At 43.1% G+C, this 18,471-nt stretch overlaps 1 pseudogene; it reads left to right on the forward strand.

The window, feature by feature from the left end:
• The first annotated feature begins 10,851 nt into the window (after positions 1–10,851).
• Positions 10,852–12,166, forward strand: LOC102906123 (SWI/SNF-related matrix-associated actin-dependent regulator of chromatin subfamily E member 1 pseudogene; annotated as a pseudogene).
• The last annotated feature ends 6,305 nt before the right edge of the window (positions 12,167–18,471 follow it).

The following is an 18,471-nucleotide window of genomic DNA, read 5'->3' on the forward strand; positions in this document are numbered from 1 at the left end:
GACAGGAAACTGCTGTGCCACAGTACACCTCCTAATTCTAGTGTCTCAGAGGTCTGCAGAGAAGGAGGAAGACGAAGGACATGGTGCTATGTGGATAACATCAAATGCATTTTTCAACAGCATTCTTTCACCGCTTACCAATCAGCCTCTGTGCCTTTCAAAATAAATACAATAAAATCACGTTTCATTAGTTCCAGTTTTTTCTTCTATTTTTTTTTTTTTAAGACCAAGTCTGACTCTGTTGCCCCAGCTGGCCTAGAACCATCTCTATAGACCAGGTTGGCCTAAAATTCACAGAGATCCACCTGCCTCTCTCTACCTCCCCCAGTACTGCAATTGAAGATATGTAAAACATCTGGCCTTCACCTTGAATTCTAACATAATATGCATTTTCTTTGTTGTTTTGTGCTGTGAAACAATGTTCCAAATATGAACTATCCAGGCTAACCATAACAAATATCCTAATTAAAATTGCTTAAAATAAGTAATAGTAACAATAATCATAACCCCACAGAACATGGCTGGTTTGATATCCCAGCTTAGGATACAGAAACAAGATTAAAGTTACATTCACTGGATTTCTTATTTTAAGCAATATCTAGGCTATGAAGACAAAATATACAACAGAATATATTAAATGATACATACAAAAACAGTGCTTTTAAATATTTCAGGTACCATTATTCAGTTGATTTTCTTCAAACATATCTTACCATGTTAAAATATTACATACGCATTTACAATTTTTTTTTTTAGAAATGTTATTATGCAATGTAAGTTTTTACATAGAATATCAATGAAACTAAACAGCCTCACTTCATATTTTGGAGAGTTAATATTTACTCATTTAGGAACATTTATTAATCCCATAGTAAATCTCAGGGAGCCGGGTGGTGGTGGTGGCGGCGGCGGCGGCGGCGGCGGCGGCGGCGGCGGCGGCGGCGCACGCCTTTACTCCCAGCACTTGGGAGGCAGAGCCAGGAGGATCTCTGTGAGTTCCAGGAAAAGGCGCAAAGCTACACAGAGAAACCCTGTCTCAAAAAACAAACAAACAAAAACAAAAACAAAAAAATCTCAGGGATAGTTCAAGGCACTGTGAATTTTTGGAGAAAGTCAGGATTAGAAAATTGAGAAGGTAAAATATGACTTTGACTTTCAAGGACTCTTAATGAATTCACCAAATAAAAAAGTAGAGAAAGGTCTCCTTTTCAGAATGACAGCATGAGCAAGAACACAGAGGTTTGAAGGATCACAGAACATTCAACAACATAAAGTAGGTCACTATGGCTCCAGCATGACCTTGATGGGGAAGAGTAGAAAGAAAAGAAGCCACAGAGTGCCCTGTGTGCAATCCCAAACATTTTGGAACTCATTCTAGAGAAAAAGGAAGGGGGGGGAGCAAGGAGTGTCACATGTGAGATCATCCACAAAAAGGACAGCAGTGTTAAGACCTGTAAATAATATTGATGAGAGAGGCAAGAAGAGTGAATTTGGGGTAGTACATGGGAAAGAGAAGTGCTATCAGAAACGTAGACACAGATTATAAATAATCTCACTACAGAGAAATTACAGAATATAGCTAATTTGCCTTTTTTCTTGCATATTTATATTTATTATCCAGCTCTATGAGGAGATCTTATAACTTGTCTTGATCAGGTATCCCTTATTTGTTCTGTAATATAAAATATTATTCATGATGAATAATATTGATCTGCTGTCTTAGAGAACTGGCATGCTTATAACTCTTTGTGTTCTCTTACAAAACATAGTGAAGTCATTACACATTCATTAATAAGCAAATTCCACATCACTTAAAAACCACCCTTTCCTGAGGCATTGGCTCATTTCATGCCAGTGCCACAACTGAGCTCAGCTATTCTCTAAACAGAGCGCATGAGAAGCACAAGAATCCCAGACTGGGCAGCCAGGAATCGTGGTGCATGCCTGTAACACCAGCGTGACTACATAGTGATAATCTGGCCTCAGAGAGAGAGGGAGAGATAGAGAGAGAAGAGCTATTAAATTTGTGTCATCCTCAGTTGTTACATGTCCTGTCTTTACTTTCAGTGGCTTATTTCAGAAATAATGATATCATTTTGCTCATTTTAATTTTTAAAATTGAAGGAAAGGGGGAAAAATGAGACCATCGAAATAACAATTCCATGGTTTGGTTTTAAGTTATTTGTTCTGAGTGCAGTTAATGACTATTCAATTATGTCAAATATTTTCATCCTTTACTGTGTTCAGAACAAAATTTTTACCAACCAAGCAACCAAGAAATGTAGGATAAAATTTGGCAGAGATATAATATAAAATATGAAAATGCTTAAATTTTTAAAATATTGACAAAACCAAGAAATGCTTTATAAAAAGAGACGAAATTTCATTAGAAAAATATATAAAATATAATAATTCAAAAACAAATGGAAAATACAAAGTAGAAGAAGATAAGCACTAACAAGATTCTTTACAAATAGTCAGAGAGTTTTAATGGATTTTAAGTTAAATATGTTATTAGTGTAATGTTACAAAAGAGAAAACTGATATTGGTATGCAATTTACAGAGCAGGGATATGCTAGTTTTTGGGACTCAGCACATAGAAACAGAAATCTGTTGTGCATAAGTTCCATCTAAAGTATTAATTCAACTTTAAGTCCACATTTTAAGGAAATGGTTGAAAATTATAATGCACTACTCCAAGGGGTCTTTTTTGAACTGCCAGCTCCTGAATACTGACAGAAGACTTACTATTAAATATGAAAGTTTGACTTTAGCTTAGGCTTTTTCCCAACTAGCTCTTAAAATTTAAATCAGCCCATTTATATTAATCTATGTCCTGCCATGTGGCACGTTACCTCTCCTCAGTACCGTTGTCCTACTTCCTCAGTGTCTGGCTGGCAAATCCCCCTCTCAGATTCTTCCCCCAAGTTCCTTTCTCTCCCCATAAGAAGTCCTGCCTATCTTTTCCTGCCTAGCTATTGACCATTCAGCTCTTTATTAAACCAATCGGAAGGTGCCTTAGGTAGGTGAAGAAAGACAGACACATCTTCACACAGTGTGATCAAATATCCTACAACACACTACTTCATTATTATAAAAGATATAATTACTATCCAAAGAGAGAATCTTGGAGACCTCTTTGAATTCTCCCATCTTATTTAATTCTCACATCTAATTAATTAATAATTTTGCTAATATGGTCATTTACTATTAACTACTGTATTTTAAGCACTAAACCCAGCATTTAAGGTAATGACTGTTTACTAGGGCGCAATTTTGCCCCAACTGACTTTTGGCAAGGTTTAGAGACACTTTTGGCTATTCCAAGTGTGATTGCAATCTAGCAGGCAGAGGTGTAGGGATGTCACTAACCTCCTGTGATTTGCAGGACACAAGCAAAGGGCAGATAGTGATCATGCTGAGAAACCTTAGTGTAAGGCTATAAGGATAAATAAGATTTGTAGTATGCCTGGCCTCATGTAGTTTACAACTTCATAGACTTACAGATCCCCCCCACACACACACACATACACACACAAAGTAAGGAGTCTGGAATATTAAAGAGTCCAGGCTAAGCTGGTCTGCAAAGGTGCAAGTTCTCTTTATTATGTCTATATGGCTCTTCGTGGGTCATTGTGCTCTTTTATTTATAATACTGGAGCTGGAAGACAAGTGTAATATGAATTTTAAAAAGTCTTATTAATAGAAAACACTCGGGAGCCAGATATTGGGGTGAATTCTGAAAGGTCAGAGAAGTAGAACAAGCCACAGCCAAACTCACCTCAACAACTCCTCATCCTATCCTGTTTCCACAAATCCTCATCCTGAAAGCTTCTGAGTCCTCACTGGAATGGATCTCAGCTGAACTGCTGCTAAAAGCCTCAAAGCTTAAAAGCCTCTAATTCCTGGTCCTCACACCTTATATACTTTTATGTTTCCTGCCATCACTTCCTCAGATTAAACGTGTGTGTCACCATGCCTGGCTGTTTCCAATGTTGCCTTGAACTCACAGAGATCCTAAAGAATCTCTGCCTCCCAAGTGATAGGATTAAAGGTGTGTGTGCCACTATTTTCTGGCCTCTACGTCTATCTAGTGGCTGCTCTGTTCTCTGAGCCCAGATAGGTTTATTAGGGTGCACAATATATTGGGGGACACAATATCACCACAAATAGGTCCTTTATCTTTAACCTCATATATATCCCATGTCTAAATGTTTCTTTTTATTCAAAAATGTGTATCATTCCCAAAATCTAATTACATTGCATTAGAAATGTATCACATGTCAAAGGAATAAAATCAACTGAGGTGTTTGTTTGGTTGTTTGAGAGGTTTGTTATTATCCTGGATAAAATCAGAATTTAAATACTTAGGGTTTTAAGGAAAACAAAATTTGGAAGTGTGGCATGCAAATGTACTACTGTAACAAATGCAAGCAAACAGCTACAATTACGGCAGTATGGAGAAAACCAACACTTGCTTCTGCTTAAAGCCCCGACAAAGGGCTGTGTTCTGTAGAGGTGGTTAGACAAGACCGTGTGAAGAGTCAACTCTACAGGACACAGAAGCCTCTGGAAATGTTCCAAAGTAGTGATCTAGGCAAAAAGAAACACATACAAGGTGATCCTCCTGGTGGGAATGAAATTTTAAAAGCTGTTTCATTGGAGATGACTGACTCACAAAGCTCTGCCCATATCTAACTTGAATTTGGAGACTACTCTACTGATGAGAGAACCACCCCAACCTGCACAGCAGCCGAGCATTCCCTTTCTCCCTGTTCATTTAGCTTTTCCGCCTTAGCAGATTTTTTTTTTTAAGTCTGAAGTGCAGTCACTACCCTCAGGCACTATACTCTGTGTTCAATCTCTATGATTTATTCATCTTGCAAAATAAATGCGAACTTTAACACTTCCGTGTTTTCTGCTCCCCATGTCCCCTTGGGATCTCAATTCCTAGGATTCAATTCCTAGTCCTTAGGAGTCTGAGCTCTTTTCAAGTCCACGCATAAGTGAAATCAGTACTCTTCTTTCTGAATCTAAATTACCTCAGTAGGTGGTGGGGTGTTTCAAATTCATCCACATAACAAAGGGCAAGGCTTCCTTCCTTTTAAAGGCTAAATAATATTTCATTGTAAGCATACACATTTTTATCTAATCGTCTGTTATTGGGCATTTGTATTCTTTCCTTGCCTCTGCTTTTTATGAATAATGCTACAACAAGCACACGCATTCAAACAGCTCTTGGAGCTCCTCATTTCAAATTCTGGCTCCATACCCAGATGACTGGGTAGTCAGGTACCTCTTGTATCTGCACGCTCACCAACACGTTATCTTTCGTCTCAAGGAGCAGCTTAACAGATGTGAGCTGATGTCTCTTGAGCCTTCCTCTGACGTTAGTGATACTGAACAGTTTCATAAACTATTGGCTTTTCATATGTTACAGAAATGTACGTTCAGATCCCATGACCATTTTAAGTGGGTTAGTGAGAGTTTTACTATTGAGTTCTCTGCCATTCTTTTATTTTCAACTTTCTTTTTATTTAATCTTTGTATCTTTCACATCATGCATCTCGATCCCATTCATTTCCCCATCCCTTCGGTTCCGACCTCTGCCCTTTCATCCTCCTCCCCCACAAAGATAAATAAATAAATAAAATTTAAGAAAAGAAAAACCAATCTTGTCATGGAAGCTGTAGTGTGACACAGTGAGTCAGAGTAAACCCTTTTGTTTATATTACTTGCAGGTGTTCACAGCAAAGAGTCACCGATCTGGTTCCAGACCTCTGGTTTCTGCTATGCTACTGTTGCTGGGCCCTCACTGGGACTCCTCTTGGAGATCCTGTTGTTGCCCTGGGTCCTGGAGATCCTGCAGCTTTAGGTCTGCAGAACCAGCCCCTTCACATGCTCTAGTAAATGATAGATGGGGTGGGTGTTGGGGTGAGCCAACTAATAACCCTGGTTCTGGGCCTGGGTGGTTGTAGGGTTGGTCAGCTCTCCCTCGTCCTCACCACCAGGGTGAGTGAACTCTCGAGCACTGCCCTGGCGAGTTCACCCTTCTCAGCAATGAGTGGGGGGCGGGGCCAGTTCTCCTGCTTTCATGCCTTCAGCGTCAGCTCTCCCACTCCTGGGCCATCAGGGCCATCTCTACTATTGCCCTGGTGAGGTGCAGTGGCCACTCTCCTGAGTGCTGCAGCTGGTGAGGGGCAGGAACAACTCTCCCGCTCTTACGGCCTCAGGGGCGTCTCTCCCACCTGCCACAGGTGGCAAAGGGTGGGCCGAGGGCAGTGGGGTAGCATCTCTCTCCTGCCCACACCACCATAGGGCAGATCCCCGGGGGCCAGATCTCCCGTGCTCATGGTCTCGGGTGGTTCAGCCATATCCCTGTCAAGTAAGGTCAGCTCTGCTGTGCTGCCCAGGCCAGGTACAGGACCCTCCTTCCTGAGTGCTGCAACTGATAAAGGGAAGGGTCGGCTCCCTCTCCCACCACAGGTGGTAGGGACAAGGAGGGAGGCCATCTTTCCCTTGCCCTGACCACCATATGGCAGTCAGGGGGTGTGGCCATCTATCTCACTCTCAAACCCTCAAGGCCAGTTGACCCTTACCTCCACCAACAGGGTCAGCTCTACTGTGCTGCCCGGGAGAGGAGCAGGACCTGCTTTCCTGAATGCTGCAGCTGGTAAGGGGGAGGGTCAGCTGCCTCATCTGTCCCAGGCAGCAAGGGTGAGGAGTGAGGGGGGCGGCAACTCTCCCCTGCCCACGTCTCTGAATGACAGAAAAGTAGTGGGAACAGCTCTCTCATGCGCACTCCTCCAGGACTGGCTCACCCACACCTCGGCCAACAAGATTGGCTCCACTGTGCTGCTTGGGTGAGGTGCAAGGCCTGATCTCCTGAGTGCTGCAGCTAGTGAGGAGGGCCAAGGGCAGTTCTCTCCCTCTTATGACCTCTGGACCTGCTCTGCCACCCGCCTCAGGCATAGGTGGGGGGGCAGATCTCTCCCCAGCCCATGCTGCAAAATGGCAGATGAGGGTGGGGCCACACCTCCCACGCTCATGTTCTCAGGCCGACTCACCCCCCACCCCCCACCCCCCGTAAATATGGTCAGCTCTGCTGTGCTGCCCAGACCAGGTGCCCCGCTGCTTTCCTGAGTGTTGAAGCTGGTAAAGGGGAGGGTCAGCTCTCTCTCCAGCTGGAGGTGGTAGGGGTGGGGGGAGGGCATTTTTCCCTAGATCCCACCAGCACACCACAGACGAGGGAGGTGATACCAGCTATGCCCCTCTCATACTATCAGGGCTAGCTCACCCGTGCCCCTGTTTACAGGGTCAACTCTACTGTGGTGCCCAGGAGAGGCACAGGGCCCGTTCTTCTGAGTGCTGAAGCTGGTAAGCTGCTGCAGGTGGTGAGGGGTGATAGGAAGCATCTTACCCTAACCGCATGGCAGATGTGACCTGCTCTTCCATTCTCACGCCCTCAGGGCCGGCTCACCCTTGCCCCTGCGAACAGGGTCAGCTCTATAGTGCTACCCAGGTGAGGTGGAGGACCCACTCTCCTGAGTACTTAATCAGTGAGGAGAAGAACCAGGTCTCCCTACTGCTGTAGCCAAGTGAGGGGCTGGGCCAACTCTGTACAGCCCCTATCCTCTTGGCCTTCCGTGGTACCAGGAGCCATGGACATCAACACAGAACCTGGCTACATCAGGGCCAGGGACATGGTCCCTGGCATCAGGGTCCTGACATCACCATGGCCCTGGGTAGCAATGAAGCCACCCACATCAGCCCGCTCTCACTGCTTTCACCTCTTCAGATATGCCTCTGTCCACAGGACATGAACCACTCTGTCTCTCACTCTCTCTCTCCCATACCACACCACACATGTTTCACCATAATAGTGTCCATGTGCCCGGCCCCGCATGTCGGTCTCATTGTCTCTCTCAGTCCTTCATGGTGCTGGGCAGGACCCTGCTTCCAAGAACCATAATGGTGCCTGAATGCCTGGCACCAGAGTTGTGTTTATTCCCTGGGGTCCACCAGGCCTAGAAACCTCTATGCTTTTCTTTGCTGTGGAACAATCCTTTTCTACACTGTGAACATGTATGACTCTCATTGATTAATAAAAAGCTGACAGGCCTGTAGCTGGTCAGGAAGTTAGGCGGGAAGGCCAAACTGAGGATGCTGGGAAGGAGAAGGGTGGAGTCAGTCGTGTCAGCCAGACACAGAGGAAGCAAGATAAGAATGCTATACTGAGAAAAGGTACCAAGCTACTTGGCTAAACATAGATAAGAATTATGGGTTAATTTAAGTGTAAGCGCTAGTCAGTAATAAGTCTTTCCATGCATTTAGTTGTTTCATTGTTTTTGTTTTTGTTGCTTGTTGTTTGGTTGTTGTTGTTGTTGGGGTTTTTGTTTTTTGTTTGTTTTGGCTACACAAGTATTTCCCTTTTTTTTTTTTTTTTTTTTTAGGTTTTTCGAGACAGGGTTTCTCTGTGTAGCTTTGCGCCTTTCCTGGAACTCACTTGGTAGCCCAGGCTGGCCTCGAACTCACAGAGATCCGCCTGGCTCTGCCTCCCGAGTGCTGGGATTAAAGGCGTATTTCCCTTTCTTAAAATTTGCTTTTTTAAAATAAGGCTGGGTATGCACATGCCACAGGACATAAGTGGAGCTCAGAGGACAACCTGCATGAGCCAGTTTTCTCCTTCCACTATGAGGGTTCCGGGGCCTGAACTCAGGTCATCGGGCTTGTGGGGCAAGCACTTTACCCCCAGAACCATCTCCCCAGCCCAGAATTATTTTATTAATTTCAATTTTGAGTCATTGATTTATAGTGGATGGAAAGTCATTGACTTTATATGTTGATTTTGTAATTGTGACTTTTTAAACTGGTACTTCAGTTTTAACTGTGTGTGTATGCACCAGTTAATGTACCTGCATGCATGTGTGTGCTTCGTGGGTGCCTCAGCAGCTTTCTTTAGTCATGGAGGCAAATTCCATAGCCCCTTTTTCTATCCTTAACTCCAGAACCACATGGCCAAAGTTGCCAAGTTGTGCTGCTTACTGGGTAACTTCGGCCATGTGGTTCTGGAGTTAAGGGTAGAAAAAGTTGGCCAGCCCCTCGATAGCCTTTTTCCCAGGGTCCATGGAAGAATCTACAACCAGCTGATCATCTAATCTTAGATGACAGCAAATGAATCTACATGCATGAAACTCTTTAGTCCATTCACTTTATTCTTCCGAATCAGTTCTCAGTCTACCCAGCTTCTTTTCTGCTCTCATGCCTAGCTCCTTTCTTGCCTGATTCTCTCTACATTTTTCTGTGGTTCCCTGTAAGTGCTGTCTTAATTCCTTCATCTAGTTCCACTCCATCTTGGTTCTCATCCATCTAGTTCTTGCCCATCTTAGTTCCTCTTCATCCTTAGTTCCTCTCTTTATTCTTCTAAGTTCTCTCTGTCATTCTTCCCCATCTAGTTCTTTCCCACCTCTTTAGTTCTTCCCATCTTATTCTTTCCCATCTAGTTCTCCTCCATCTGGTTCTTCCTCCTCTAGTTCTTCCCCATCTTTGATCTCATTCTTCTAGTTCTCAATCTAGTCCTCCTCAAGTCTCTGAGGTTTATAGTTATATACCCATGCAATAGCAATGTTCTGGCTAATGGCAAGGTCACCAGGCTTGGATTCCTTCTGGGTCAAAGGGAGGGACGATAATGTCCCCACAAAGTGCAATAATTATCAGCTATCATTTACAACTCAAAAGGGAAGTGACTAATGGGGAACAGAATCAACTGAGGGACAAATGTGGTTAATATCTAAGCAAAGGGGATTTTATGTGCTCAAACTATATTCTTAGAAGTGTTTAGGTAAGGTGTTAGTGATGAGTGAAAATAAAACTGCCTTATTTTCCTTTAGCCCCTCTCTCGGCTGCTGCCACTTTCTGGTAGGGCAGGGGAGTGCACTCAGTGGGTAAGCAAGTTGTGTCACAGCTAGATGTACCTGGTAAGTAAAAACCCTTTAGTTCTGAGTTAATTGATCTAGAGCAGTGCTATGGATATCACTCTGTATAAATAAAACACTGATTGGCCAGCAGCCAGGCAGGAAGTATAGGCAGGACAAGGAGAGAGGAGAATTCTGGGAAGTGGAAGGCTGAGGCAGAGAGACACTGCCAGCCACCGCCATGACAAGAAAGATGTAAAGTACCCATAAGCCACGAGCCACGTGGCAAAGTATAGATTAATAGAAATGGGTTAATTTAAGATAGAAGAACTAGATAACAAGAAGCCTGAGCCATTAGGCCAAACAGTTTAAATAATATAAATGTCTGAGTGATTATTTTATAAGTGGGCTGTCGGACTGCCAGGCGTGGCGGGTACTGGAGAGAAAACTCTAGCTACAAATGGCACAGAGCAGAGATAGCATTTGGAAGAAAGAAGGTTGAGATTAATTAGTACATCTTCCAGGCCTTCTCAAACAGATAGTCTGGATGTTTAAGTCTGTTCTTAGAAAGTCTGAGAAGAATCTCAGGTAAGATACTTTCATCCAGAGAAGGTCCTGGCTAGATGTTGCTAATGACAATAATTACAGAAAGGCCTGAAACTAGAGGTTTGGCTATATTGCTGCTTTAGCACAGTTGGGAGCTCTATCCAAATACTTTACTTGTATATGGGAAATTGTGCCCAATGGATGACCAAATACACTGTTCTAGGAATGGAAAAGCTACAATAGCACACAAGAAATTCATTGCAGGAAAATGGCTTAATATTCAAGAGCCAATATCACCAAGACTTCTTGAGCCTGGGCTTTATCCTCTGGAAGATCCTTGGCTTCTTCTAGGTATTAGCTTTTGCCATAGAAACTGAATTCCTGAGGGAAGAGAAGCTGGAGCTGGGGGTGCCTTTTCGGCCTGCAGTGTCTCAGATTCATTCTTAAGGAACTGAAAACTTAATCTTCCAAAATGTCAAAAAGACCATCTTATGCCCCACCTCCCACCCCAGCTCCTGCAACACAAATGCCCAGCACACCAAGGTTTGTGGGATACAATCCATACAGTCATCTCGCCTACAACAACTACAGGCTGGGAGGGAACCCGGGCACCAACAGCCGGGTCACGGCATCTTCTGGTATTACGATTCCAAAGCCTCCAAAGCCACCAGATAAGCCGCTGATGCCCTACATGAGGTACGGCAGAAAGGTCTGGGACCAAGTAAAGGCTTCCAACCCTGACCTAAAGTTGTGGGAGATTGGCAAGATTATTGATGGCATGTGGCGAGATCTCACTGATGAAGAGAAACAAGAATATTTAAATAAATACGAAGCAGAAAAGATAGAGTACAATGAATCTATGAAGGCCCATCATAATTCCCCTGCATACCTTGCATATATTAATGCAAAAAGCCGTGCAGAAGCTTCATTAGAGGAAGAGAGTCGACAGAGACAGTCTCGCATGGAGAAAGGAGAGCCTTACATGAGCATTCAGCCTGCTGAGGACCCAGATGATTATGATGATGGCTTTTCAGAGAAACCGTTTCCAGAGAAACCACCGCCTCATCAGTGAGGTCCTCAGTGAGAGCATGGTGCCTGTACCTGATGTGCGGTAGGTTGTCACAACAGCTAGAATGCAGGTCTTCAAGCAACAGGTCCAGTCTTTAATGGTTCATCAGCGAAAACTAGAAGCAGAACTTCTTCAGATAGAGGAACGACACCAGGAGAAGAGGAAGTTCCTGGAAAGCACAGATTCCTTTAACAATGAACTGAAAAGGTTATGCGGTCTGAAGGTGGAAGTCGACATGGAGAAAATTGCCACTGAAATTGCACAGGCAGAGGAACAGGCCCGCAAAAGGCCGGAGGAGAGGGAGAAGAAGGCAGTGGAGCAAGCCGAGCACAGTCAGGGCGGCATCGCCCCTGAGGAAGAGCAAGTGGCAAACCAAGCCGAGGAGAAGGACGAGGAGAACAACCCCATAGAAACAGAGGAGACATGCCTGGAAGAGACGACCAGAGCCAGCAGAATGGGGAGGAAGGCACGTCCACTCCTGAGGACAAGGAGAGTGGGCAGGAGGGGGTGGACAGCCTGGAGGTGGAAGGGACCAGTGACAGTAACACTGGCTCAGAGAGCAACAGTACGACAGTGGAGGAGCCGCCCACAGACCCCAAGCCAGAAGACAAGAAGAAGGAATGAGTGTTGCCTTGTCTGTGTGTCTGCAAACTTTTTTAAATAAAAAAAAAAAGAAAAGAAACTGAATTCCTAGTTCATATTTCTGTGGATCCCAGCAACTGGGGCTGGAACATGACCCCCCTGTTCAAGTACATCTTCACCAGCTTTCTGTTTTTGATGGTTACCTTCACTGCCTAAGCTTTACTGCTCTGGAATTTGCTCTGTAGACCAGGCTGGCCTCAAACTCACGGATCTGTCAGCCTCTGCTTCTTGAGTGCTGGGATTAAAGGCATGCATCTAGCTTTTCTTTAATTCCTTTTCACAAGTTGGAAACTTAGCTGGGTGGGATCTTGCCATGAGCTTACCACTCCCTTTATTTCATTAATTAATCTGTTTATCTCCTTGAACACAGGATGTAGCTCTATTCTACTTCTTGGTGCTCATTTCCCGCTTAATTTTTATATTTTGTAATTTATCCTGCTTAGCTTGCTCTTCTTCATTATAAATTTGCATAAGAGTTACCACTAATAACCACACAACAGAGTATATACTAGACTATTTTGCTAATTCCTCTGCCAGTAAAATTAATCCCAAACTCTTCACTTTAGACTGCATTGTCACTATCATGGCTAGAAGCCATTTCACAGCCCTTCCCCCTACCTTCTAGTTCTTACATTCTTTCTGCCCCCTCTTCCACAGTGAGTGAGAGTCTTCAGGGTGTAGTGGTATAAATGTCCTGTTTAGGGCTCAGTAGTCAACTGTTACTTAATCTTATCAAACCTTGAACATATGTATGCCTCTGTGTTCACTGCCAATCCCTGGAAAGGGGCTTCTCTGATCAGGACTGGGAATAGCATTTGTCTTTGAGTATAAACATAAATATTTAGAAGGCAGTTTGGCTATGCAACAATTAGCTAAACAATAAAGTAAGCTTGCAGCGACAAATATGAATTCCTTCTTGTGGATTTGGCAGGTAATTGAATGAAACAAGAAGAAAATTATGCAGAATAAGGTAACCAAACCTCAGAAGACTAAGTACCACATATTCTGTCTCATATGTGAATCCTGACTTCAAATTTTAAGATGTTTAAACTGGAGTAACTGTAATGGCAAGGAAACTAAACAAGGGCTTTTTGAGTGGAGGATGCCTTAAGGAAGCAGGAATAGCAGAGCACAATGATGTGAAAACAGAGAGGAGGAATTACAGGGGCATGGGCAGTGGAAGCATGGATGGAAATGGGGAATGTGAAAGAAGGTAGAGTAATGGTTATCCAAAATTAAGAATGCATGAAAATTCCAAAAGAAAATGTACTACCCTGTATGGCAACTAAAAAATATAAGCTAAAAGTTAGGTGGAATGGCACAGGCCTTTAATCCCAACACTTCGGAAGCAGAGCCAAGCAGATCTCTGAGTTCGAGGCCAGGCTGGTCTGCAGAACAAGTACCAAGACAGTCAGAGTTACACAGAGAAACCTGATTTCAAAAAATAAACAAACTGTGTGTGCGTGCGTGCGTGCGTGCGTGCGTGCGTGCGTGCGTGCGTGCGTGTTAGTTGAAAAGATCCTATTGCTGAACACATCTTAATTGTTAAATAGAGAGAAGCAAGCTGGAACTGAACTGGAAACTTCCTCCCTACTGGATGACGGTGTCAGCAAGTGCTGAGCAGGCCACTAGGGGAAAAAGGTTTCCATGAACTACAATGCCTTCTGAGCAAGATATGCACACCTGCACAAGAGTAGCATCACTCTTACAGGGAGGTCAACTTCTCTCTGGTCATGTAAGTTTTAAAACATATTTATTTTGTGTGTATGTGTTTGAGTGTGTGTTTGTGCACCGCATGCAAGTCAGAGCTCTCAGAAGTGAGAAGACTCAGAAGAAGGTATCAGATCCTCTGGAACTGGAATTATACACAGTTGTGAGCCACCATGTTGGGTGTTGGGAATTGAACCCAAATCCTTTGCAAGAGCAGTAAGTACTCTAAACCACTGAGCCATCTCTCCAGCCCCTGATTATGTGGGTTTTAGCCTTCATTATTAATGTGTTTATTTTGTAGCCTTCATTATTAATGTGTTTATTGCACTGATTGACTTGTGTATGAGGTCAACCAGGATTTTGCATGTACTTTCATCAGAAACATGAACCTATGATTTTTTTCTCTTTCTTTCACTTCATTATCAGGGTAATGCTGGCCTTATTTTACAAAATGAGTCTGAAATTTTTCTGAATTCTATTTCTTTTAACTTACGGATAAATATTGGTTTTGATTCTTCAGACGTTTGACAGAATTTATCTGTTAAGTTATCTTGATCCAGATTTTTTTATGGGATGTTTTCATTACTGACTCATTGTTGTTAGTATGTTTAGGCTTTCTATATTTTTCTTGATTTAGTTTTGATAAAGTATATGTTTTATCAATTGTTCTTTTTTTAATTGCAGGCACTTATTTAAATAAAATTCATTAAACAACCACTTATTATAGGTTATCCAATTTGGGGCCAAATAATTTTTCATTAAAATTTATTTCTTTTAATTTCCAGATCATGGATACTTCTGCTCTTTATCAAGGACTGAGGCACCCATATATTCTTATAATCCCTCACACTCAAGTCAATGTTTATTTAAATGTTTATAAGTAATTAATTTAGTTAGCACACAAAATAATGAGTTTAATTTTCATACTTTCTATGCATGTATCATTACACTTTGTTCATATTCTCAACATCCCTTCCTCTCTGCTCACCTCAGGCTCCCACTGGTCCCTTTTCTCTCTGCAAATAGTCACTCTTCTGCTTTCATAGTGTATACCCACATATAATCCTTAATAGATAGATAGATAGATAGATAGATAGATAGATAGATAGATAGATAGATAGATAGATTTGTATAGATATATTTTAAGGTTTATTTATTTGTTATAAACACAGTGCTCTGTCTGCATGTATGCCTACAGGTCAGAAGTGGGCACCAGATCTCATTACGGAGAGTTAGTTGTGAGTCACCATGTGGTTGCTAAGAACCAAACTCAGGTTCTTTGGAAGAGCAGCCAGTGCTCTTAACCACTGAGCCATCTCTCCAGCCCCCTTAAATATATATTTATATTTATAAAGTATCTGACTCACAAGCATAAGAATCTGAATTCAAGTCCATAGAACCAAACACTCATCTGTAATCTTCAGAGAGACAGGAAAATTCTCAAAAGCTCACTGGTAGTTAGCCTGTCAAATGTAGTTTGAACAGCAGAGAGACCCTGTCTCAAATAAGGTGGAAGGTAAAGACTGACATCTGAGGATATTCTGTGACCTCTAAACATGCACTATGGCATGTTCACACCCATACTCACACACAAACACACTCACATCATACATGCAGACATACATGTATCATACACGCACAGTGCCCTAGTTTGATCTCTATGATAAAAAACTCTGACAAAGAGCAATTTATGGGGGAAAAAACACTTTTTTAGCTCACAAGATCACAGCCCCAGGTTACAGTCAATAATTGTGAGTTAGTCAAGGCAAGAACCTGAAGGAAGTCAAGAGCAGAAAGAGACATAGAAACATTATGCTTAGTGCTCAGCTAGGTTTGTCTGCTCTTACATCATCCAGGGCCCAAAATCTGGGAATGGTATTACCCACTTTAAGGCTGGGTCTTACAATATTAGTTAAGACAATCAATGTAATCCTTCATGAACATGGCCACAAGCCAATCTGATCTAGACCGTGTCTTATTAGAGACACCCATTTTCCAGGTGATTGTGCACTGTGTCAGGCTAATAGTTAAAACCAACCTCCTATCTATCTATCTATCTATCTATCTATCTATCTATCTATCTATCTACACACACACACACACACACACACACACACACACACACACACACAAACACACACTCTTACAAACACACACACACACATTCACACATACACATACAGTGAAGTGAATAAAATAAATCAAGATTTGACATATGATAAAAGACATGGCCGGGTAGTAGTGGCACATGCCTTTAATCCCAGCACTGCAGATCTCTGTGAGTTTGATGCCAGCCTGGTTCATAGAGTGAGTTCCAGGACAGGTTCCAAAGCTACAGGGAACCCCTGTCTCAAAATGCCATGGAAGAAAGAAAACATGACCCTTATGGCTCTGAGTCTGGCTATTGCTAAACATGATGATCTCTGATTCAACCCATTTTCCTGCAGAGGTTATGATGCCATTTGTTCCTACAGCATTTTTAAGACCACATTTTCAGAACCATTAAGTTATAACACCAGAAACCCCATTTCTGCCTGGAGTAGTAATGCATATCTTTAATCTCAGCACTTGGAGGGGCAAACAGATCTCTATGAGTTAAGGCCAGCCTTATCTATATAGCAAGTTCCAGGACAGACAAGACTACATAGAACCTGTCTCAAAGAAAGAGATACAGAGAAGGAGGGAGGGAGGGAGGGAGGGAGGGAGGGAGGGAGGGAGGGAAGACAGGAGAGGGAAGGATGTAAGCAAGTGTTAACAACTCTGTGGGGGAAAGTATCATGACAGCTCTGGAAGTCAGGCTACACCTTGAGCTGCTAGGACAGCTCTGGTGCCTGGAGCTGCAATGGGACAGCTCAGCTCTGGAGGGAAATGTATTCCTGTTTGAAGAGTCATGCTGTGGGATGGTCTGTATGTCAAATCTGTTGCTCTGATTGGTCAATAAATAAAACACTGATTGGCCAGTGGCCAGGCAGGATGTATAGGCAGGACTAACAGAGAGGAGAATTGAGAGAACAGGAAGGAGGAAGGAGACACTGCCAGCCGCCACCATGACAAGCAGCATCTGAAGATGCTGGTAAGCCACGAGCCACCATGACAAGCAGCATCTGAAGATGCTGGTAAGCCACGTGGCAAGTTATAGATTTATAAATGGATTAATTTAAGATGTAAGAACTAGATAGATAGAAGCCTGAGCCATTAGGCCAAACAGTTTAAATAATATGAGCATCTGTGTGTTTATTTTATAAGTGGGCTCCTGGACTGGTGGGACTTGGCAGGAGCTGGAGCGAATTCTCCAGCTAAGGAGTCAGACTGTGCCTGGAGTTGGGTTGTGGTGGGGGATGGTCTCCATGCAGGATATAGCAATCCTGCTCCTCTCCTGGAGAGCTGCTACAGCTGAGCTTTGCTCAGCCCCCCACTTAAGGGGGCTTCCCAGCAGAGCTCTGCTTCTTCTCTGGCCCAAGATATTGCTTCTTTTGCTTCACTCTGCTAAAGGGGAAACCAGGCAGAAATGTAGCAATCTCCTCTGGCTCTAGCGACAAGTTGTTACTTTTTCTGCTCTGCCTTGCTCAGCCCCCTAGGAGACATCTCAGCAAGGTTCTTCTCTATAGGGTGAATGAAGATCTTCACACCCAGGACTCTTTTGAGAAAGATGTTTTTGGAAAGGAGGAGTCTAGGGGAGTGGCTGCCTCTACCAGGGTGGGAAAGAAGAGTTAACATTGAGCAGGCAGGGTTCTTAGGGGCAGAGTTTCTCCAGGGAGAAGATTTTCTGTTCAGGGATTAGCTAGTTTTTCCTGCTTGGGGATTGGTTAGTTTCATTGGTCAGGGGGAGATAGCCCTGATTTCAGAGACAAACTGTGTTTCTTTCACTGGCCTTTTTTAGATTTTTGGCTCTAATCCTAAGGCAGGGCACATTTCTTTCACTGGCTCTGATTCTAGGGACAAAGTGTGTTTCTTTGGCACTGGTTTCAGAGTCAGGGCATGTTTCTTTGGTTCTGAGTTCAGGGATAAAGTGTTTATTTCACTGGCTGGGGTCGCAGATTTAGGCTGTGTTTCTTTCACTGGTTCTGGGCTCCAGGGTCAAGTTGGGCTTCTTTAGCTGGCCCCTGTAGCCAGAAGTTTTTCTGTGTCCTGCCAAGTAAACACACAGAGGCTTATATTATTTACAAACTGTATAGTCTATGGCAGGCCTCTTGCTAGCTAGCTCTTATATCTTAAATTAACCCATAACTATTCATCTGTGTATCGCCACATGTTCCATGGCTTTACTTGCTTCCCATTACATGTCACACCTTGGGTGATTGGCTCACATTTCTTTCCTTCTCCTTTCTTCTTCCCATCTGATTGTATTTCCTGCCTGCCTCTAAGCTGCCTTGCCATAGGCTAATACAGCTTTATTTATCAACCAATCAGAGCAACACATATTCACAGCACACAGAAAGACATCCCACAGCACTTCCACCTTTCCATCTAATAAAAAAGGAAGGTTTTAACTTTAGCATAGTAAAATTACATTTAATAGAACAGTTATCAAGCAAGAATTACAGTTACAGGTAGTGGTGGCACATGCCTTTAATCCCAGCACTCAGGAG

The sequence above is a fragment of the Peromyscus maniculatus genome, chromosome 2 (genome assembly GCF_049852395.1).
Source record: "Peromyscus maniculatus bairdii isolate BWxNUB_F1_BW_parent chromosome 2, HU_Pman_BW_mat_3.1, whole genome shotgun sequence".
Lineage (NCBI taxonomy): Eukaryota > Metazoa > Chordata > Mammalia > Rodentia > Cricetidae > Peromyscus > Peromyscus maniculatus.